Source organism: Magnolia sinica, chromosome 13, assembly GCF_029962835.1.
Source record: "Magnolia sinica isolate HGM2019 chromosome 13, MsV1, whole genome shotgun sequence".
Taxonomy (NCBI): domain Eukaryota; kingdom Viridiplantae; phylum Streptophyta; class Magnoliopsida; order Magnoliales; family Magnoliaceae; genus Magnolia; species Magnolia sinica.
Genome location: NC_080585.1, coordinates 69,008,878 through 69,033,885, shown reverse-complemented (window position 1 = coordinate 69,033,885; position 25,008 = coordinate 69,008,878). Strand labels below are relative to the sequence as shown.

General features: G+C 39.4%; 1 long non-coding RNA gene across 1 annotated transcript; it reads right to left on the bottom strand.

Moving 5' to 3' along the window:
* Nucleotides 1–955: 955 nt before the first annotated feature.
* LOC131223839 (uncharacterized) lies at nt 956–4,761 on the bottom strand. The gene is made up of 3 exons (XR_009160729.1): nt 4,625–4,761; nt 3,303–3,369; nt 956–1,425 (listed from the first exon to the last, which is right to left on the bottom strand). It is a non-coding gene; the product is annotated as an uncharacterized LOC131223839 (long non-coding RNA).
* Nucleotides 4,762–25,008: the final 20,247 nt, after the last annotated feature.

Genomic DNA, 25,008 nt, shown 5'->3' with positions numbered 1-25,008 from the left:
GGACCCCCGCTCAACATTCGGATAGCTCCAACACACATCCGGGTCTGCTTCATTAATTTCGAGTAAATAAATAAACACGGCCTGTCCAAATGGTCAGGCCCCTCAATGCTTTCCATAGGAAATGGACAGTTTCATCATGGTCATAACAGCAGTTCCCAACTTCCATGGACCCCTACTCATCCGGATAGCTCCGACGCACATCGGGGTCTGCTCTACTAATTTTAAGCAAATACATAAACACAGCCTGTCTAAATGGCCAAGCCCCTCCAATGGTCATAACAGCGGTTCCCACCTTCCAGGGACCCCCACTCAACATCCGGATAGCTCCGACACACATCCGGATACATAAATGGGTACAGTTTCAAATAACATTATTAGCAATGTTTCAAATGCATACCTCCTTTAGAAAGTCCTTTAGTTGATCCTCATGAAAGTCTTGATCTGTAAGAACCTTAACGGAAACATCCTGCATTCCATGATTGAATAAATACGAAGATGCATCACCTTTACTTTCAAGTCAAACAAAAATGGGACAGAGAACCATGTAAGAAACACGAAGTAAAATGTGGATTTCTTTGAATATGATAGAAAGATTGGTCTAGGAACTGAACCGCAAATTACTCTCATCAGGTTAGTTATCATAATAACATTTTTAGAGAAGTTCCCTGCATTAAACGCTTGCCTATGTAATTCAATTGTCTTCAGTAAAATCAAATTACTATCTTAAAAGAAATGCACGTCACGCATACGAAACGTCATTTTCAAACCAAACTACACTCGCTATTTTCAAATCTCACGCGGCCACTTCATTCCCCCACTATCTCCCTCGATTTCCCCACTCTTACCTCTCCGTCTCTCTCTCTTAAAGCAAAAAAGAAGAAGAATATGAAAAAAAAACTCATATGTTTTTTCAATCCGTCTTCCATTTTCTTCTTAATAAGAAAATCCATATTCACTAATATTCCCATTTTTCTATTTTTTAAAAGAATGAGTTCGGACTCCGAAAGTGTCAGCTCTAGCACTCGTACTTTCAGCCCAAACCCTAACCAAGGACTCCAAAATTACCAAGTACTCATAAACATTCATTGTAAGCATTTTCTGTCTGAGCCTCCCCACACCTCAGATTGCATATGGTCATGGTTCAAATGTAAAATGGTAACACAAAAACAAAAAATTAACATCACTATCATACATTGAATTTAAGAGAAGCAAATGCATTGCCATGAATTTGAGACCATCCAAGCACTAAAGCAAGCTTCAACAGTAACCAAGTGTTTCAAATAAATGTAGTTTTTTCATATTAAGATGGGGAACATGTATACCATAGGAGATGAAACGAGAAGAATAGCTCCCTCAAATGCCACGACCCTGCGTTACAGGTGATCTCCACCTAGTAGTCTCAGCAGGCTCCCTATTGCTAAGATTCTGTAAGAAAGAAGAAGAAGAAGAAGAAGAATGAGAAGATACTTGTTAATAATTTTAGTCACTAAAAAGGAAAAAAATAAAATAGCCAAGCTAATATGATGCGTATGCATTTATCAACTTAAGGACTCAATGGCGAATGTCAATAGATTGAGACAATACAAAATTAAACAAGGTATTTCAATCTTACAAACAATGAACTCATAGGTAAAAAAGGGTCATCATCAAATACACGTAAGAGATGACAATGCATGAAATGGAAATATGTTGTGCATTACATGGAACTCTAGTGCCTAGGGGAGTGAGTTTATATACAATTAGTAAGAAAAGGATTCTAATGAACATATCCAATAAATGAGAACTGAGAAAATAAAAATCACCAAGGAAAAAAAAATAGAAGGCTAAATTCATATATTTTGGCATAGTTCCCATGGAGACAAGTCCTGTACAGGCCTGGCCCGACAGTCCAAACTTGGTCTTCTTTAAGCTTGCAGGTCAAACACAGGCCTATGTTTAAGTCCACCAAATGAACGGGATAGGCCCAGTCCAAGTTTGATGGGGGTGCTTGGTGCTTGGATGGGGGTGCTTGGTGCTTGTAAAATCTCTTCTTAGTGGTAGGGCTATCAATAGGACACACTCATGGTTGGTTTCAACTGGATTTTAATTGGTCAGGCCGAGCTTGTCAGGCCAGCCCTGTTCATAAGAAATTTTAGAATCACATGGGCAAACCCACTCCAACAGCTGCAAAAGAAAATTACTGTGCCCAAATTTCCAGTTATTTACATGTACATCACCATCTCATAAAAGCATAGTTGAAGAATTTACCGTCACGATCAGCCACCCTTGCCATCGAAAGTGCATTGAAAGTGCCCATATCCACACCATTCATTTATTTTTCATAAAAGGGGAAGAATAAGAATTGTTCAATATTTGTTGATTGTCTGTCTTTTTCTTTTTATAGATTACTAATTAATCTGATTAACCAAACACTATTAGCTGGTAAACATTCATTCACTGTTGAAAAGAAACAGAAAGATTAGAAAAAGAAAATAAAAGGGGAAAAAAGTACATTTGTCAACAACAGTCAAGGCATAGGCCTTGACCAAAAAAAAATACAAAAAAAAGAAGAAGAAAGAGCTAGAAAATAGACTAACAGAATCCAGCAGGATGTTTGGAAAGGATGCCAAAACCCTAGGCTGGTTAGCCATGAATGATATTCATGCCTCAGCTTGAAAGTTGTTGGGAGGGTCAGATAGAAGAAGTCAATACATTTATTTTAAGATTTCCAAAAGTTCAACACATCCAGGCCTTTAATATCAATCAAAAAGAAAATATAAACATGGGCATTGTATTTAGAGACATGGCAAAGCTCCATCTCCGATGTGGAGATCAAATGGCTATCTTCTAGACTCATAAATAAAGATAACTCCACAGATAGGTACCTTCCATCGTTGAGAAAAATATGAAAAGGCGTCTTCCTTCCATTTCTGGACAGATAGGTACTAGTATCCTCACCCATAAGGGGGCCGTCCATTTGTAATAACCACCTTTATGTGAAAAGGATTCTACAAGGCACAAGGGTTCCGCTTGCAGTATGTACCACCTTGTCATGCAGTAGAGAAAACTCAGTTTCCCATAGGAAAATCAATTCACCGCAGGATCCATCATTGTCATCATCATCGTCATCAAGTTATGATCAACAAGAATTGCCAAAACCAAAATTCATAACAAACATCCTTCAATACAATACCCAATCACGAACAAGAACAAAACCAAACACCACCCAAGAATCAAGATAACAGAATTCAAACACACCAATTCATTCAAAGAAAAAAAAAATACAATTGGAGCAACGAGGAATTCAATTTTAGAAGTCATACCTTGAAAGAGAGGCTGCCCAAACGCTCGCTCGGTGTCAAAAAATGAAAATAAAAAAAATCCAGCAGACTTTAATCCATGCTCCAAAAACAAAAAACAAAAAAAAAAAAAAAAAATTTCAAAATACACACTGACTTTAATTTATACTTTTCAAAACCCAAAACAGCTTTTTCTCAACTCCAAGACTCCAAACAAAGAAAATAGAATTACAAAAGAGCCTGCCCAGTTACTACATCCTTCCTTGTAAGTATACATATATATGAATTCTTCCAAGGCATAGAATCAAATAGGTAGTGAGCCCAACAGCTAGGGCCCACATACAAACAACCAATGGCATGTGTTTCCAACCCCCCCTCCCCCCCCCCCCCCCCACAAAAAAAGGAACAAAATGCCATGGAACATTAAAAAAAGCAACCAACTCAATAAACGCGCAATTAAAATAATTCGGCAATAGAAATTATAAAATAACCAAATACCAAACATCTAAAGAGCTGTTCTTTGACAAGTCCATGTACAAAGATAGATAACAAAGCATTCTAAATTCTAAACCGTTGGCCGAAACTAATTTGATACAACGTCTAACTAGAAGCTTGACAGATTCTTTTGAGAATCTTACGAATGATCTTTTCAAAAATGATAGTGGAACTATCAGATCAATGGTTTTTTGTCATCCACCAGCTATGGTGGTGCCCATCGGCGGGACCTTTTATGTTAGAAAACATTGGCCCCACATTCACGGAACCTCGGCCATTGACTAGGAACCGTATCCAAACTCGCGCCTTATTCTGCTAAGAAAGATTTCACCATATGGGAACTACCCATGATACTTCCATGCCCAAACATGTCGTTCCTTTACAACTGACCACACCACATTTTTCATGCCTCCATATCCTGTACTTATTTCACAAACATTATAGTGGGCCCACCCGCTTCTGAAGGTAGGCCTGTGAGAGAGTCCTGCATCAAAAAACACACCACAGAAGATAGGTGGGGCACACTGTGATGTTTGTGATAAATCCACTTTGTCCCCTCAAACACACCGCGGTTGAGGGATTCACGGACGAGGGCGGAAACATGGGGTTGATCAGTGAGGAGCTGGTCGACATTGACGGCCTTGAGGCCTTGAGACCTTCAAACGAAAAAAGAACTCGAGATAACCATAAAAATTGGAAGAAAGAAAATGTAAAACCGTGGAAAAATCAAATGGCGTATATGAAATCCTAAAAATTGCTGATCTCCAGGAAATTTACACCAAAACGTAGAGATTTTCTTCTATTATGATAAATCATAGACAAAAAAAGAGGAGGAATTTGAAACGAGGTACCTAAAAAATCTCCTGATCACAAATTCCTGGCAGTGTAAATGAATGCCGAAAGAGGAACTCTAGCGGCTTGTGTTTGAATGAAGACGAGGCGTCCTCTGCACGAAAGATGGATATGGAAATCCTCTTCTAAAATGAAACGTTACTTTCAAATCTGACAATTGTGAGTTTTCCATCATTTATAACATAAACTATGTTAACAACCAACATATAAGGGACCATTTACCAGATGATTATGATAGTCTTATATAGGAAAAAAGTACAAATATTAGCCATTTACAATTAGACCCATTATTTAGATGGCCTGGATAACACCATCTCATTGCCACTATTGTTATGAATGAGTCACCACTATTTTACCTCAACTACAAAACTCACACAATGTCACTATACAATAAAAAACATCCCGTTGAGATTTGGATCTGGTAGGCTCTATGGGCCCCACCATGATGTATATGTTTTATCCCCACCATCCATCCATTTCTCAATGTCATTTTAGGGTTGATCCCTGAAAATGAGCTTGATATAAATCTTAGGTGGTCCACACCTCGGGAAAACAGTTGAGCAGCCAAATATCATGATATTTCATGATTAATAAGTCTAATTCAGTATAGTGGACCTCACCAAAGAAAACATTCCTGCAGTGGAAACTATCCTAAGGCCCACCATAATTTTTATTTGAAATCCAACCTGTTCAAAAGTTTTAAAAAACATGAAATAAGATAAAACACAAATATCAGCTTGATCTAAAACTTTCATAGTCCTTAAACAGTTTTTAGTGGTGGGTGTCACTATCCCCACTGTTTTTTGTGCTGGGGTCCACTGGAGCTTTGGATTTATCCTTGGATATTGCCTAAAAATGATCTCTCCAAATGGATGGAAGGTGTGGATATAAAACATACATCATGGTGGGGCCCAAAATTGAGAGGTATATAAATATCAGGTGGACCACACCACATGAAAATAATAGTGATTGGATATCCATCATTAAAATCCTATGTAAGAACCACTATACTCTTTATTTAGCATCCAATCTGTTTATTAGGTCATTCAGGCGTAGATGAAGGGGAAAAACAAAAATCATCTCAATTCAAAACTTTTATGGCCCCCAGAATGTTTTAAATGGTTGACAGTCATTCAACACTATTTGTTGTAATGTGGTCCATTTCAAATTAGGATATGCCTCATTTTTGGTCTCATGCGATAAGATGATCTTTAAAAATAGATGGACGGCATGGATTAAATACATACATCATGGTTGGGCCCACACAACACCAACCACAAGCCAATATTGGATGGTGTAGGGGGAGGAGCCAATTCTTTCCCCTTATTTGTGGTGTGGTCCATTTAATCTTTGGATATGAATCATTTTTTGGATAATTCTATAAAATAATTTCGAAAAATGGATAAACGGTGTGGGTTGATCCCAAAATTTCGGTGAATCCAAAACCCAAGTGGACCATGCCACACAAAACAGTGTCAAATAATGATTTCCACCGTTGATACCTTGGGCCCACATTAATGTTTATTTGTTATCCAACATGTTCATAATATCAAAAAAAAATATGAATGAAGGGACAACACAAACATCAGCCTAAATGTGGGTCACACCACATAATATAATGGAGGGGTTTCCTTAGAACATTCATAATCATATATTAGGCCTGCCTAAATGTGATTCACATATCCAACCCACTCATTATGTGTGTCCCACTTGGATGAGGAGTCGAACTAATTTTCAACTGCATCCATGTCTGTATTAACTTATAAACAGGTTGGATCTTAAATAAACATCGCGGTGGGCCCTAAGAAGGTTTCAATAGTGGGTGTCACTATCCTACTCTTTTCTATGGTGGGTCCACTTGAACTTTGGATCTGCCCCGTCAGTTAGATGCACCATTCCATGGTGGGCCACGATCTTAAAAATAAAGTCAATACATGACTTGGGTGGGCCACGCCACATACTATAGTTGAGAGGGTTACCCTCCCATTAAAACATTTCATAATTATTTATGGGGCCCGCACTTAGATGTGGTTTATAGATCCAGCCCATTCATTATGTGTGTCCCACTTGGATGAGGAGTCAAACCAAGTTTCATACACATCCAAAACTCATGTAGGCCCCACCAAATGCTTTTATATGTGAGGCGCACACAAATTAACCTCATGGGAAGTTCCCATGAGGTGACCTTATAGTACCATTTCACTATTTAGGTAACTCTTTCATGGGTGTTACTCTAACCGTGTAGGGCCCACCTTGATATATTTTATGTATATCGACACTGTCCATATATTTTTTCCATCATATTTTAGGATGTGATTTCAAATCATAAGAACTCAATAATCTCAGGTGGGTCATACCAATCAAAACAATGATGAATAACTACTAAAAACCTTTTGAAGGCCACAAAAGTTTTGGATCAATTTGATCTTTGTAGTTTACCTTCATCTAGATTTTCTTTATATTATCAATAAGTTAGATTGCAAATAAACATTACTAAAACCTTACGATGGGCTCTTTATAATTTTTAGTAGCGAGGTACTATATTTTCATTCTTTCCAGTTGTGTGGCCCACTTAAGATTTAAATCTACACAATTTTTTGTACTCGGCCCAAAAATGGGTTGGAGAAACATAGGGGCCGCAAGAATATACAACACATCATCAAAATCTCACTTTTGTTATCTAACTTTTCAATTTTTCTTGTCAAAATAAAAAATCTAGTTTTCTTTTCTATAATATATTTTTTTTTTACAATTTGTCAATTTTTTCACAATTTTGTTTAATTTCTTAAATTTTCTTTTTCAAAATATCATTTTTTAATCTCACTTTTGTTATATAACTTTTCAATTTTTCTTGTCAAAATGCAAAATCTAGTTTTCTTTTAAAAAATATATATATATTTTTTTCAATTTGTCAAAATTTTCACAATTTTGTTTAATTTTTAAAATTTTCTTTTTCAAAATATCATTTTTTTATCGGAATCTCACTTTTGTTATCTAACTTTCCAAATTTTCTTTTCAAAATACAAAATCTAGTTTTCTTTTTTAAAAAATATATTTTTTTTACAATTTGTCAATTTTTTCACAATTTTGTTTAATTTTTTAAATTTTCTTTTTCAAAATATCATTTTCTAATCTCACCTTTGTTATGTAACTTTTCAATTTTTCTTGTCAAAATACAAATCTAGTTTTCTTTTTTAAAATATATATTTTTTAACAATTTGTCAATTTTTTAACAATTTTGTTTAATTTTTTAAATTTTCTTGTTCAAAATATCATTTTTTTATCGAAATCTTTTTTTTTTTTCAAAATTATCGACAGTTTTTTTTCATAAATTTAAATTTTTCTTAAACATTGTTAATTAATTTTCTAAGCTTCTCAACTATTTTTATTTTTATTTTTTGCAATTCATAATTTTTTTGAGGAGCATTAATAGAGATGGTCCTTGACAGTCTCTATTAGAGATGGTCTGTGACAGTCTTTAAAAGAGACGGTCTTTGACAGTCTCTAATAGAGACAGTCTTTGACAGGGATATAAGACGGCTGAGGACCGTCTCTAATAGAGACGATCTTTGACAGTCTCTAATAGAGACGGTCTGTGACCATCTTTAATAGAGATGGTCTTTGACAGTCTCTAATAGAGACGGTCTTTGACAAGGTTATAAGACGGCTAAGGACCGTTTCTAATAGAGACGGTCGTTGATAGTCTCAGATTTCAAGGAAAAGACGGTCAATGACCGTCTCTAATGACTGCATATAAGACAGTCTTTGACCGTCTTAAATGATTTGTGGATGTTTAACATTTTAAGACAATATTAGGGACAGTCAATAGCCGTCTAAAATTTTAGAGACGGTTTACGGCCGTCTCTAAACCGTCTTTAAACCAAAGAATTTTAGAGACGGTCCAGAACCATCTCAAAATCCGTCCTTTTTTTTCGTTTTTCACGTAGTGACACCGAGGTCGAATCTCCATAGGGACTAAACTTGTACGTATTCTGAAGATAATTAGAACTAGAACTAGAAGAAGATATAAATCTAAATCTAGAATAAGAGAGATTAATTGTGAATAATGTTTGATTAAAACTTATGAATTGAAAGGTAGGAACTAGGGTACCAAGGATCCACTTGTAGCTATCAAGATAATACCTTGATTCAAGGAACACAATTGGAATTGGAGTCCTATCCTATCCAATTATAAGATAAAACAATTTAAATCAAATTTAAACTTTTTATTAACCTAATTCTCAGTAGAGGAGAATTGTGATAATTTGAAGAGATTCCATCACCCTACCATGCCTAGGAGACGATAGTAAACAACAGGATTTACCAATCTCATAACCTCAAAATAGGAAAAGAAGATATCCAAATCTATCACAGCATCTATTATAATTTGATCACAATAAATCATATAAAACTGAAAATATTTATTTAATATTAAACTAGAAATCAATGAAGTTCAACATAAATAAGAATCAAAGCAAGATAAACATCCCAACACGCTACAAGCTTCACTTCTTAGCCCTAACTAAGAGCTTAGCTAGTCATAGTTAACTCAAAAACATAAGAAAAATAGAAAAATATACTAGAACCCATGAAGAAATCGAAGTAGAAGAATATCGTCATCTCTCCACCTAGGCCTCTTTTCCCTTTCCAAACCCTAGAAGATTCTTTGGAGTATCCTAGGGAGTCCTATTTATAGTTGTGGAACTCCAACTTTGGCAACGAATTGAAAAAATTTAGAAACCGCCTCAAATTTACGCAGTCCGTATAAAATCTGCGTACTCTTTCGATACCATCGAAGGGCCTTCGATGGAAGCTTTAATGCCATCAAAGCGACTTCGATGCCATCAAAACTTGTCCAGAACTGTCCAATGAGTTTGGCTTGAAAATTCTGAAATTCTCGATTGAATCGAACTAGCTTCAATGGAAGCTTCGATGCCATGGAAGTCTATTCTGGCACTTTTTCGGAACAAGGTTTTCCTGACCTCGAAATTTTAGAATATCTTTTTTTAGGACAATTTTTAGGATTCCTTTTCTTCACTTCAAATCTTCAATTCTTTTCATTTCTCGCTTGGTTTCTTTAGATCTTTGGCATGTGAATTCTTCAAATTTGGTCTCCTAAGATCCATCCCTTGCCTTGGTGATTCTTGAGCATCAAATCAATGCTTTTAACATTCTTTTCAATCCAAGCTCTCAGATTCACCTCGCAATATAAACATGTATAAAATATACTTATTAAACATTATCATATTCATAAAACCAAGATATAAACAAGGCAAATATGCAATATTTAACACTAAACACCTTCAATTTATCACAGAATGTAAAGCAGCAACATCAGTTTACAGGTATTTCATCAAACAATTAGTAGGCAACATAAAAATTAAGATACAAGGGTATTTGTTTCATAGCCATACCTTCCTCGCCAGCAGCTGACACTTTGTTCAGTCATTTCATCAAACACTTGCTGACCAACTTAATATCAAAATAATCTACTCACCGAACTGGTTTGATTCGAGTTGCGTCCAGCTCGGGCAAGCTCAAACTCAGCTCGAAATGTTTTCGAGCTAAAAAAATAAATAAATTAGGTTGGCTCGGCTCGAGCTCAATTTCGAACCAAGTCAAATCGAGTTTTTTCGAGTCGAGCTAGCTAACCGAGCTAACTCAGTTCGTGCACTGCTCTACTTTTTGGTAGAGCTTTGCTAAGCCTACACATGTATGGAAGAAAACTCTTATACATGCCATATATGCGCCAGCATAATAAGATAGGTCCGAGATCTTAGAACGGCACCACCATATTGATACCTGAGCCGAAGAACCAAATTGATCCACTGGTTAGATGGGCCCCACTTAGTAAAGCAAATGTTTGGCTCTGAAAAACTTTATTGAAGTTTTCTAACCAATCCACCTGTTTCACATATTGGAGGCCAGATTAGGTTGATCTAATGGTCAGGTGGGCCCGGTTAAAAAAAATTACTGCTCTGAAAACCTGACTGAAGTTTTCTGACCCATTTACCTGTTTCCAATAATAGGTTATGTTATGGGTAAAAATGGACTGACTAGATGTATAAACTCGAAGACTATGGATTGCTTAAGAGCCAAAAAATAACATCGGCCTTGAATGTCACCGAAGACTTTAACCTCGGAGGTTGGCCTCGGTTACCAACTTTGGAGGTCTACCTCGGCTACCAACTTTGGAGGCCTTAGTTACCAACCTCAGCCTCGGATACCAAACTCGGCCTTGGCCTCAGATAGACCACCTCATTAGAATTCAAATATATTGATAGGATTATCCTTCGATATATTCACTAAGGATCTTAGAAAATCAATCACGAGGAAGATATTTTTTGTAATACGCAATCACCCTCCAATAAGCCTTGCTTATACGTCACCGCTCTCAAAATGTTATAAATACATACGCTGACATGAGTAAAGGTACGAAGAATCTCTCACCTAAAACCCATCAACACTACTAGACCCAGATTCCTAGTCTGACTTTGACATCAGAGGGCCCCCTGCTCTAGACAGGGTCTTCATTGTCTTCTTCCTGTGTAGGTACTTGAAGGTCTAAAAAGGTGGATAAGATTTTTGTATCAACAGTTTGGCACTGTTTGTGGGAACGACATCAAGGTCGTTCCTGCTTTACTAGAAAACTACTTCCTGAATCATCAGCCAAACAGGGTGCCCAGCCTTACCAGCATAACAGCCGACATTCAGAAAGTCACTTCCATCGTTACACTCCCTTGAACATCGAGGCAGAATAGGCACTGAAAGAAGAGGAGCTAAATAAAAAAACCAAGCTCAGTAGTAAGGCTCATCGGCCAACTCCGACCTTGACATCAAATACTAAGGGATGTATCGACTAAAAGACATGGGGGCTCTTACCTCGCTCATGAAATGCTAACCACTTAAAAGATCTACTACTCCTAAGGACTCAAGAAGTCCTCCGACTAGAAGTGTGTCAACTGACCGACCTACTTGACGAGGGTGAGCTCCATTTCTAAAAGGGAAAAAGGTGCTCGTGAAATTATCGTCGTGCTTTCTACTGTTCGACGTTATCTACAATAAAAAAAACTTCCCCAGGTCAGGGGAAGAGAACTTCTTTCATATTTCTACAATCCGAGCTACACGAACTACTGAAGACTTTCTTTAGTATAAGGAAAAAATAGTCCTCAACCAGTCGTCCGACCCTTAGAGAAGAGGTCGAACCACTAATTGGCAACACTACTCAGACTACACAACTGACTACAAGGGCTTCCCTTAGTGCAAGGGAAGAAAGTCCTCCACTATGAATTCTACTATGAAATAACCTCCCCAGGTCAAGGGAGGAGAATTTCTTTCAATTCCCTGCTATCTAACTTTATGATCGACTATGAGGACTTCGCTTAGTATAAGGGAAGAAAGTCATTCCGCCGAGTGCTCGGCCACTACTATGGGAACGACGGAGACTTCTCTCAGTTAAAGGGAAGAAAAGTCCCTCCTATTAATTCTACCGTATGTGATCTACCACTGAATAATCGACTTGTCGATCTTGGCCCTACTCCGTACAACCTCTCGACCTCCCTACCTCTTTAGCGCAAGTCATCACACATGTCAGTCCACACTAACTTACTTCCTAAGCTCCTAAAAAATGGTCGGAAGTAGGGGGCTACTGTTATGGGTAAAAATGGACTAATGAGATGTACAGACTCGAAGACTATGGATTGCTTGAGAGCTAAAAAGTAACATTAGCCTTGAAGGTCACCAAAGACCTCGACCTCGGAGGTCGGCCTCGGTTACCAACTTTGGAGGTCTACCTAGGATATCAACATCAGCCTTGGTTACTAACCTCAGCCTTGGATATTGAATTCAGCCTCGTCCTCAAATATACCACCACCTCAGAATTCAAATACACTTACAATATACTAAGATAGGATAGAATTATCCTCTGAGATTGTAACACCACGAACTTCTTAATACCTGCATATTGAAAGTTCTCGAGTTTTACCATTAGATCTAACTTATTAAGTACACACAAATAATACCAATCTAGCCATCCTAACCTTACATCCATTCTCCAACACGAATCGAACTGTTGGGAATAACCGCTATCCATATATTAAGTCATCGATCCATTAATGTTCTAAATGAACTGTCATCCCAGCAACAAAACCCACCTTTTAGGGTTTCGACCACCTTGTAGACCAATAGAATCATAAAATCCCAAGAAAATCTACCGCTCACTAGGATTATAACATCACATCGGACGACCCATCCTTTGAAAACACAAATAAGATTATTTAGTCTCATAATTAACCCCGAGATTTCACCTAAACACCCTTTAGGATCTCATAGTCATTGATAACTAGACACGAACTTACCTAACCGTTGGATTGGTAGAATGGTCAGGATGTCGATCCAAACACCTATGTAGTGTGTCCCACTTAACACTTAGAGTTGGTTAAAGACCAAGTACATGACTCATAAGGATCGATCTCCCGTAAGTCACATTCAAAAGAGCCTGATAGTAAATCGACTCTTAAACTATAATATAATATAGTCGGGAACTATCGTTTAGATTGACCCAAGAGCCGTTCGAGACATATAAATTGGTAAATGATCGACTGAGATGAAATATGATCATTAAACTACATGTGATTAACAATTTATCGAATAAATAGGGGGTTTGTGGTTCACCTAAGTCTTAGATCAACCCCTATATCACACCTGAACATTCCTCTGAGTCCTTATGACCCTTTCAACCGTTGATGTTCAAATTCGGAATGATCCGCCCACCAGATCAATAGACACCTACAAATAAGACTCGAAAGTTAAAAGTATAGCCCATCTAAGCACTAGAATTCGCTGATAAATGAATAGATGTCCTAATAGGATGAGTAAAATAAAAGGGATAGTACAGATCGTACCATGCATCACTATGGACCCCACCACGGGTGGTGTGCATACACGGGATATGTGCAACCGCGGTGCACGTAGGTTAAGTACCGGATCAAACTAGCTTTGACCCGATGGATTTCTGTCAAAGAGAAATCCCTCTCTTTCTATTCCCGCCAGCAACGGCGTTTGAAAAATGACATTCCATATTGCGATTGTGGGCCACCATCTGAGGTCAATTGACCAGATCCGAGCCGTCCATCTAGTATAGAGACTACCACCAATGAATCCCTGCTTATTTCGAACCACCGGATTGCACACGGGTGCACACCTGTTCACGTGGAAACCAGCGGCATGCGGCTGCTTCTCCTCTGGAAACGGAAAGAATTTTGATTCTTCCTCTTCTTGCATTCACACACGCCACTATTGCTCTTCTTTCCCACGGACTCCGGCAAGAATCGGGATCCAATCCCATCGGAGGGATTTTTCCACTGCCGCAACACGAACGAACAGCGCTCCGTTTGGAGACGTTGTGGACCACCACCAATATCATTTCAGATGATCTAAACCATCCATTGTGGCCGTTGGTCAAAAACGACTATACTTTCCCCATTTGATTTCCGATAACCATGCGTACACGGCTTCGAACACAATCGGTCGGGCTGCGGACGGACGACTTGCAATTGATCCAAAGTGGGCCACATTTCAGCCCATTTGGAAGATCTGAACCGTCCATCGAGCCTAGAACACGATTTTGACCAAAAACTTAGAGTCTATAAGGACCCATGCATACAATCTTGTGCGCAACCGCGGGCACAAGAAGAAAATTCATATCCCTTGAAAACTGCTGATCCGAGAAAACCGGTTACTTTAAAGCCCATCTATGCGACCCATCATCCTATCCTAACCGTCCAACCCCTCTTAGAATAGTTCCGACCCTCCTCACGTCAGAAAGAGAACCGCAACCATGTTTCCGGTTACGCAAACAGTTTGCGTAAGGAAATCCTCCAGTTTCCTTGCTGCGTAAATAGGTTTACGTAAGGGGCCTTCAAGTTAGGACTGGATATAAAGAACCCTGCCGTTCCGGAAGAAAGAAAACAAGAAAAGAAAGAAAGAGAAATAGTAAGAGGGAGAGAGAGAGAGAGAGAGAGAGAGAGAGAGAGAGAGAGAGCTCGGCCGGGAGCAGCACTCCACAGGAAAAAGGAGAGATCGGATGAGAGTTTGGTCCGTCCAGACCACCTATCCGACCAGCAAGAGAGAGAAACAAAAGAGAGAAAAGAAAAGAAGAAGAAAGAAGGAAAAGAAAGAAAGAAAGAAAGAGGCACCTCCTATCCATTTTCCCTGGCACAAAAAAAACAAGAAAAAGATGGAGAGAGAGAGAGAGAGAGAGAGAGAGAGAGAGAGAGAGAGAGTTGCTTAGGTTCAAGTGACAACTCATTGAGTTGCTGAGTTGGGTTCAAATCTGGAGTGGAACCCTTCGAGGAATGGAGGTAAAGCTCTTAAGTTTAGTTTCTTAATTTCCTTTGGGTCTTCAATAACCAAATGTAGGTTGTTTAGGATCGAGTTGAACCGAGTCGACTCGGTTAGGTAAATTTGTTGAAGATTCGGGTCAGGTCGGATCGGCTAAAGTTGAGTACTAACGAGGTTGACCCTCTCATCTACTAAATTTATATTTAATGGGTTACCTTGGTAAGTCAGATCATAAACTTAGATCTTAAGTCAAATCTTAGCCTTCGATCGATCTTAACCATATGAGAGTTAATTGAGTGATCTAACCACCAAATTGTTTTAAATCATGTTAAAATTCAATCCTATGGTGTATACTCACTCTCGAGGGAGAAATGACATTAAAGGTGAGGGTTTTCATCATTTAAGTTTATTTTAATTTAAGTTAACATGATTTAATTGTCTTTATACATGTTTATATGTTATTGTGATTCTCTCTCTACTATCGTATAATTTTACTACCATCAATTGTTTATCCATTGGAAATTTTAATATGGTTTTGATTACGTATGATTTTTATAAATTTATATAGGGCGATGGATACAAGCCTTGCCCTTCCCTGTACCAATTTTGTCAAGTTAACCCATGCTACTCTTATTTTTATTGAGTTGGTCATTACTACTCTTCTCTTTATTAAGTTGGTCATTGTCACTCTCTTCTTTATTGAGTTAGCCATTGGTACTCATCTTATCTATACTTAGTTAGCCTTGTGCTATTTACCTTTAAGGTTTAGGCATGTGTCTTGATATTCCAAAATTCTCATGATTCAATGGATTTTTCTTTTTGGTGCAAGTACTATATTGGGTATCCCACTTCTAGCGGTCGAATAAATATCGTGGACATAATGCGTTTTCGGTAGTGGCCCTTGGGGCAACACGTAATTCCATATTTCATGGGTAGTGGTGCGCAAATCGATGTAAATAATTCGTAATGCATGTTACATCACCTTAGGGATTAGATGTCACAAACAATCGCTTCATGAACAAATAGCGTCACATAATTCATCCAATCATGTGTTGTGTTTGTCTTGGGATAACCGCGTAAAACCATGTTAAATATGAGAAACACTGGCGAATTTCCATACAATAAGATGCGGGGCGAGTTGGATAACTCTAATTATATTTCACATTGTGGCGATTGCTAAGTGTGATGAACCGCATATACTTTGTTAAGCATGCATTTTAATCTTGAAGGATGACCATCACTATGAGTAAGGTGTTGACCCTCTCCAACCGTATAAATGATGTAGGTGACGTACAAATTGAAAATCTGGAGGACCATCTCCCTATGGAAGATCATACTGAATGAATGAGGAGATAGTTTTATGATTTAGTTTTATAATTCCGCTGCAAATTTAATAAATGTAATAAGCTCGCATTGAGAGAACATTTGATTATTTAAAAAATTCTTTTACTCTGATGAAATAATCAATATAGTGAATTTTATTCTCATGACATGTTACCTTCATGAATGTATCTGAATGTGATCGAAATGAAAAAAAAAAAAAAAGCACGATTTTTAAAGCATCCAATTCAATCATTAACACCCGGTTATCTCGGGCACGAGTATGAACTCTGTTTGTGAAATTTCGGGATATTACAGAGATATTCGTAAAGGATCTGAGGAAATCAAATATGAGGAAGATATCTTCTATAATACACAATCACCCTTCAAGTGGCCTTGTCATATACATCACCGCCCTCAAAAGATTATAAATATATACACTGACATGAGTAAAGGTACACAAAATCTCTCATCCAAGACCCTTCAATACTAATAGACCAGATTCCTTGCTTGACTTTGGCATCGGAGGGTCCCTTGCTTTAGACAGGTCTTCATTATCTTCTTCCTATGCTGGTATTCAAAGATCTAAAAAGAGTGGATCAGATTTTTACACAAGCCAATTACATGAAGAGTGTACCCGATTTACTTTTGAGAAAACATTTATAAGCTCAGACCAACCAGATAGATGAGTTAGATCTCGAACATGTCCAATTATTGCGCATTTGTGGCATCTACACGAGCTTTACTGCACGCACAGCTCTTAAGAAAGAACAAAGAATCAGGGCGTGTTACATACTGACATTCGGAAACATGAGCTCTGCAATCACACGGGCAGGCGCCAACCGTATGTAGAACATCAGAACCTTAACATTTGCGCATCTGGGCCCCACCGAACACTTGACATGGTAAAAAATTCATGACGGTTAACTTCCGGGAGGTATGAACAGCATACATCGGGTATCCAATTTGTACAACTGGTACAATGGTTCAGTGATCCAAACCGTTGGCACGATGGATCTCGGCGCGGATGGACCATGCACCAAAATCTGTTCCTCATTGAACGATCCTAACCAACAAACGTTAGCCATTTTTTAGGACAATCGAGTCAGGAGGATTTGGTTCATTGACGATCCATGCTGAGATTCACCAGATCAATGGTCTGGATGGCTGAACCATTGTCTCAACGTGCAAACACGAGCATCGTGTGACCCCTCTAACACACGGGTGCGCTACCACGTCCAAACAAGTGGACGGCACAGTTTCACAAGAGAAAGGAAAAATTTACTACTGTACGACCCATTTATGGCCCATTTACCCTTTTAAGCCGACTTCCATTCACCTCACCGGAATAAGACCCAAATGTACGGACGACTTGCCAAAGGTCGAAAATGCCCTGCTTTTTCCTTCAAGCGGATCGGCTGGTGCTCGAAGACGAGCACCGACGCACCTCGAACTCCGAGTTGTACGAATGGTTCAGGAGAGATCAAAGTTACATTGCCCCACAGTTATCTATTCATTATATCCCCAACGTTCATCCATGTTTCGAGATCATTTCGGAGCATTAAAAAAAATAAAATAATAATAAATAAATCAAATCCAAAGATCAACTGGACCACACCACAAAAAGTAGCGGGAAATTGATTTTCACCGTTAAAACTTTTGTAAGGCCCACCTAACATTTATTTTCCATCCAATCTATTCATAAGTTCACTGAGACATGCATGAAAAGGAAAAACAAATTTCATAATGATCCAAAACTTCTGTGACCCCTTATAAGGGTTTCAATGGTAGACAGTCAAAGTAGCATAGTAATGTCGTGTGCTACTGTCAGATTTATAGATACGGATTATAACTGTAGCCATAGATACTATAATCCATAGCTATAAAGGGACTGTCTGGGGTGGGCTCGCCGAAATGGCGGCCCCCCCACCAATTGCTGGCTTGTCTAGTGGGGCCATGCTGATCTGGCGGGTCCCTATGGATACGGATTATAACTGTAGCCATAGATGGACTGCCGCGGCAACAGTATGTGCATTTATTTATTATTATTATTTTTACATGGAGAACTTTATTCTACCTACAATTTTCTCTAATACATATTTATATAAATATGTATATATAAGCATATAAAAAAAAATTTCTCTCTTTTTTTCATTTATTTCTTTATTCATTTAACAAGAATATCTTTTAAACCAAAATTAGTTACTTGACATAACCTATATGATTTTGGGGTAGGAGAAGCTATTTTAGCCAACCGACCTGGTTATTTTCCAAGATTCCATCAGGTTGATGGTCAAAAATCCATTTCATTCACTTCACAGTCAATTTCAATCAGTTCATGGTCAATTTCATTCATTTCATTTACTTCGCGATCAATTCCATGCATTTCACGGTAAATCCCGACGATTCCCCTTCACTTCACGGTCAATTCCGTGCATTTCACGGTCAATTCCGTGCATTTCACGGTCAATTCCCTTCATTTCATGGTCAATTCCGGCGATTCCCCTTCACTTCACAGTCAATTTCCTTTACTTCACGGTCAATTCAATGCATTTCACGGTCAATTCCCTTCACTTCATGGTCATTTCCATGCATTTCACGGTCAATTCAGGCGTTTCCCCTTCACTTCACGGTCAATTCCATGCATTTCCCGGTCAATTCCCTTTACTTTACGGTCAATTCAATGCATTTCACGGTCAATTCCGGCGATTCCCCTTCACTTCACGGTCAATTCCATGCATTTCATGGTCAATTCCCTTTACTTTACGGTCAATTCAATGCATTTTACAGTCAATCTCCTTCACTTCACGGTCATTGTCATGCATTTCACAGTCAATTCCGGCAATTCCCCTTCACTTCACAGTCAATTCCATGCATTTCACGGTCAATTCCCTTTACTTCACAGTCAATTCAATGCATTTCACGGTCAATTCCCTTTACTTCACGGTCATTTCAATGCATTTCACGGTCAATTCACTTCACATCACGGTCATTTTCATGCATTTCACGGTCAATTCCCTTCACTTTACAGTCAATTCCCTTCATTTCACGGTCAATTCCCTTCATTTCATGGTCAATTCCATGCATTTCACGGTCAATTTCAGCGATTCTCCGTCACTTCATGGTCAATTCCCTTTACTTCATGGTCAATTCAATGCATTTCACAGTCAATTCCCTTCACTTTATGGTCATTTCCATGCATTTCATGGTTAATTCACTTTACTTCATGGTCATTTCCATGCATTTAACCCCTGTAGTTAATCACTATGGAAGATGTTGATATTGTAAATTTCATGTTCGGCACAGTGAATTTCATGTTAGGCTCATTGAATTTCATGTTCGGCTCGATGAATTTCACGTTAGGCTCGCTCAATTTCATGTTAGGCTCGTTGAATTTCACGTTAGGCTCGTTGAATTGCGGTGACAGATGTAAAAGCCTAGGAAATTATTGCAAAGACGGGGTCGACCCCATTCCCCCTTAAAGCTCTTTGGGCCATACCCGAGTTATAGATTTATCCTGTAATTTTGGTTTCCACCCAAACTTGTTGAGGAACCTATATATTCTTAATATACGGCGATTCTAAGAATTTAACATTAGACCCTCCGAAATTATCTCACATACATCCTCTACATTGACCTTCACGGCAATTGCTTTCAATAAGTCCCAGTATAAAGATGAAGTAAAGCCCAAACAGCTTTCAGCCGAATGGGGTTGACCCCACTTAGACCCGGTTGACCCCGTGAAATGCATGGAATTGACCGTAAAGTGAAGTGAATTGACCATGAAATGCATTGAAATGACCATGAAGTAAAGGGAATTGACCATGAAATGCATTGAATTGATCGGGAAGTGAAGCAAATTGACCGTGAAATGCATTGAAACAACTGTGAAATGCATTGAATTGATCGTGAAGTAAAGGGAATTGACCGTGAAATGCATGGAAATGACCGTGAAGTGAAGGGAATTGACCGTGAAATGCATTGAATTGACCGTGAAGTAAAGGGAATTGACCGTGGAATGCATGGAATTGACCGTGAAGTGAAGGGGAATCACCGGAATTGACCGTGAAATGCATGGAATTGACCGTAAAGTGAAAGGAATTGACCGTGAAATGCATAGAATGACCGTGAAGTGAAGTGAATTGACCGTGAAATGCATGAAAATGACCGTGAAGTGAAGCGAATTGATCGTGAAATGCATTGAAATGACCGTGAAGTAAAGGGAATTGACTGTGAAATGCATTGAATTGACTGTGAAGTAAAGGGAATTGACCGTGAAATGCATGGAATTGACCATGAAGTGAAGGGGAATCGCTGGAATTGACCGTGAAATGCATGAAAATGACTGTGAAGGGAATTAACCATGAAATGCATTGAATTGACCATGAAATGCATGGAATTGACTGTTAAGTGAAGGGGAATCGCCGGAATTAACCGTGAAATGAAGGGAATTGACTATGAAATGCATTGAATTGACTGTGAAGTAAAGGGAATTGATCGTGAAATGCATGGAATTGACTGTGAAGTGAAGGGGAATCGCCGGAATTAACCGTGAAATGCATGGAATTGACCGTGAAATGAAGGGAACTGACTGTGAAATGCACGGAATTGACTGTGAAGTGAAGGGAATTGACCGTGAAATGCATGGAATTGACTGTGAAGTGAAGGGGAATCGTCGGGATTAACCGTGAAATGCATGAAATTGATTGTGAAGTAAATGAAATGAATGAAATTGACCGCGTACTGATTAAAATTAACCGTGAAGTGAATGAAATGGATTTTCGACCATCGACCTGATCGAATCTTGGAAAATAACCAGGTTGGTTGGTTAAAGTAGCTGTATAGGGTACGTCAAGTAACTAATTTTGGTTTAGAAGATATTCTTATTAAATGAACAAAGAAAGAAATGAAAAAAAGAGAGAATTTTTTTATATGCTCATATATACATATTTATATAAATATGTATTAGAGAAAATTGTAGGTAGAATAAAGTTCTCCATGTAAAAATAAAAAATAAAAAATGCACAGACTGCTGCCATGGCAGTCCGTCTATGGCTACTGTTATAATCCGTAGCCATAGGGGCCTGCCAGATGGGTGTGGCCCTTCCAGATCGGCATGGCCCCTCCGGACAAGCCAGCAACTAGCGGGGGGCCACCACTTCGGTGAGCCCAACGTTGACAATCCTATGGCTACGGATTATGGTATCAATGGCTACAGTTATAATCCGTAACCATAGGTCTGATCGTAGCTGTAAGGCCCGTATCCTAGTCAGTACTGTTCCGTCGACTGCTGCGATCATTCCCGTCAAATTTCGGCAACCTGCGACGTATAATCGATGTTTGCATGCGACCTTAAGTCGTATCTTGTAGATTTGAGTCGGCTTAATCCGAGACTTGTACTATTGCGACCGCACCGTCGCCACAGTTCCAACGCCGCGACTCGCGCACCAATCCGATACCCTGGCAGGGAGATGTGGGCTAGCGTTTATTTTGAAGAAAATGCCGCGCGTTTGCAATCCCAAGAGAATCTCTACAACATGTCCTATCAATCAATCAATCCATCCATCAATCAATCACCTCATGTCAAGTACAAAGCAACCCATGCTTTCTTTCTCCACAAGTCAAGCAACCACCAAGTCAACTCTTTTTCACCCTCTCTCTTAAACAACCATACATGTCAAGTATACATCACACATCACTCACCCTTTCACCCATCACACCCATCCCTAACTTCTCTTACAACCCTTTCTCTCTCTCTCTCTCTCTCTCTCTCTCTCTCTCTCTCTCATTTCTCAACACAACTCCTAAGCTAGCAAAAAAATAAAAAATGCACGTCCATGCATTCCAAGAGAGAAAAATGACTTTGTGTGGCCCACCTTTCCCATCCCAAAAACCTTCATCCTAGCCATTCAACTCTCATCACCCTTCATCAAAGTGGAGCACAAGGAGACTGGCATTCCAACGGACCAAGAAGATTGAATGGTGGGTGCTTCTATAGGCTAGATTGTCATTTTCTTATGATGGGCCAAGTGAGGCCTACCGATCGATGGTATGGATCTCTCTTTGGACCCTAAGATGTGGCCGATGGCTCACCTTGATTATCAATGTCATTCCATGATGGGGCCATTCTCCACAGACCCCATCAAGATGTTTACTTTCTAGTTTAAAAAGGGGTCATCTAGACCTTCTATTTGGTGGAGAAAGGATCTCCATTGTTGATTTTGATCGGTGAGCCCATATGAAATGAGACCCACTTGATGTATGCTGTAGATTATGCAAGGGAGGGCCCATAGTGCCGGGGTCCCTCCATCATCACGTCTCTCTCTCTCTCTCTCTCTCTCTCTCTCTCTCTCTCTCTCTCTCTCTCTCCCTCCCTCCCTCTTTCATATTTTTGGTATGATGATGTGGCCGTGTGGCCCTCCCGGATGGACCCCACCATAAGGCATGTATTTTTATCCAAGTCATCTATTGGTGGGGCCCACTTTATAAGCATTGTATCCACACCACCCATCATTTGGTGGCCCACATGTGCAGCCCACTTGAAATGCACAATGGAAAACACAAATATTAGCTTAGTGTAATGCATTTGGGGTGGGCCACTTGTGTAGACCCCACCTTGATGCATGTTGTTAATCCACGCCGTCCATTCCATTCTCCAGATCATTTTACCCGTTGAGCCGAAAAATGAAGCAGATCCGAGTATCTGGTCGGCCATAGCATAGAAAACAGTGATTTTCACCGTTTAAATTCACCTTAACTTTTCTACACGCCAAAAGATGCCAAATATTAGGCTTTTGGATTGGTTTTAGACTATAGAAATCCATTGGGTGAGATGGATTCTTCTGATGTGGGCCCCACGCATGAAAAACCACAAGATTTCGCGATTTAAAAAAAAAACAAATATGCAGCAGACGCTGCTGCTGCCAGAGGTGCAGGCAGCGCCTGCGGCATGTAGGAGGGCGGACGACAGCAGACCCACGGTCCAACTGTGTGTTTTGTATATCCACATTGTCCATTTTGTAGGCCCTTGGTACAGTAGGTTGCCCTCCAAAAATCAGACACATCTAAAGCTCAAGTGGCCCACATCATAAGAAACAGTGGGGTTGAACCGTCTTCCATTAAAACCCATTTTTGGATTCATAGAAGTTTTAAATCAATATGAAATTTGTTTTTACTCTTCATTCAGGTCTGCGTGACCTTATGAACGGATTGGATGGCTTATAAACATTATGGTGGGCCCCATGTGGATAGTGACGTAAGTGTTTTATTCACACTGTCAGAGCCCTGGTGTACCTCACTCCAGCAGCCTGCTGGAGTGGCGTCACTAAGCTCTGTGGGTCCCCCTTATATCATCCACGCCGTCCATCTATGGACCCCACCATGATGCATGTTCTACATCCAAATCGTCCATCCATTTTTAAAGCTCATTTCATGGCATGAGCTAATGAATGAGTCAGATCCATAGTTCAAGTGGACCCCACTATATAAAATAGTGGACAGTGACCTCCACCATTCAAACTTCTTAGGAGCCATAGCAATTTCCACTCGAGCTTATATTTTTTATTTTCAATTCATCTATCACTATGTTAATTTATGAATAGGTTGGTTCTCAAAATACCTCACAGAAGGCTACACCATCCGGCCGTTGATTAGGTGGACTACACTATAGAAAACAGTGGGTTTGACCGTCCACCGTTAAAACTCCTTTCAGATCAGTGTGACCTTGTGATTGGATTGGATGGGAAATAAACGGTATCGTAGGCCTTGGGAATTTTAATGGTGGAAATCGTTATCATCACTTATCTTGGGTATGGCCCATTTGATATACATAAGGCCCATTTGAGGAGGCCCACCTTGATGTATTTGTACCCGTTGTTGAGTCCCACCTTGACATTCATAAGGCCCATTTGAGGAGGCTCACCTTGATGTAATTGTGGCCAATTGTTGAGGCCCACCTTGACATTTATAAGGCCCATTTGAGGAGGCCCACCTTCATGTATTTGTGGCTCATTGTTGAGGCCCACCTTGACATTCATATGGCCCATTTGAGGAGGCCCACCTTGATGTATTAGTGGCCCGTTGTTGAGGCCCACCTTGACTTTTATAAGGCCCATTTGAGGAGGCCCACCTTGATGTAGTTATGGTCCATCCATTTAGGCCCACCTTGATATACAAGAGGCCCATGTTGTGAGGCCCATTTGATATATTGGAGGCTCATGGGTCGAGGCCCAATGGGATGTACATGAGGCCCATTGAATGTGATTCCACCGTGGTTTATGTGTTGACCTTTATGGCAGGCTATGCCTTGGGAGCAATGTTGGTTTGACGTCCACATTGTAAGAATAATGTTGGTTAAATGTCTGCATTATAACTCTCCCTAGGGCCCATTCATAGGCCCATACTTGTTGTATGTAGGTCATCAAGGCACATCTTCGCTGTGAGGATAGTTCATCACCATATAAAATGCTTAGTATAACTCCATGATTGATGCCCATACATATCATATGTATGCCTGATATGAGGAATGTTTGATCATAGCATACGCCATTGGGCAAACTATTTACGGGACTCCTTATGAGACGGAGTGCCCACATTATCACGCCATACACGCAGGATTGCTGCATGACTGGATAGTATGACTCATGTATCTCACATATATGTGACTTGATCATTGTATGCCTTAGCAACATCAGGGCCGTGTCCTCCATAGGCACATCGTGGA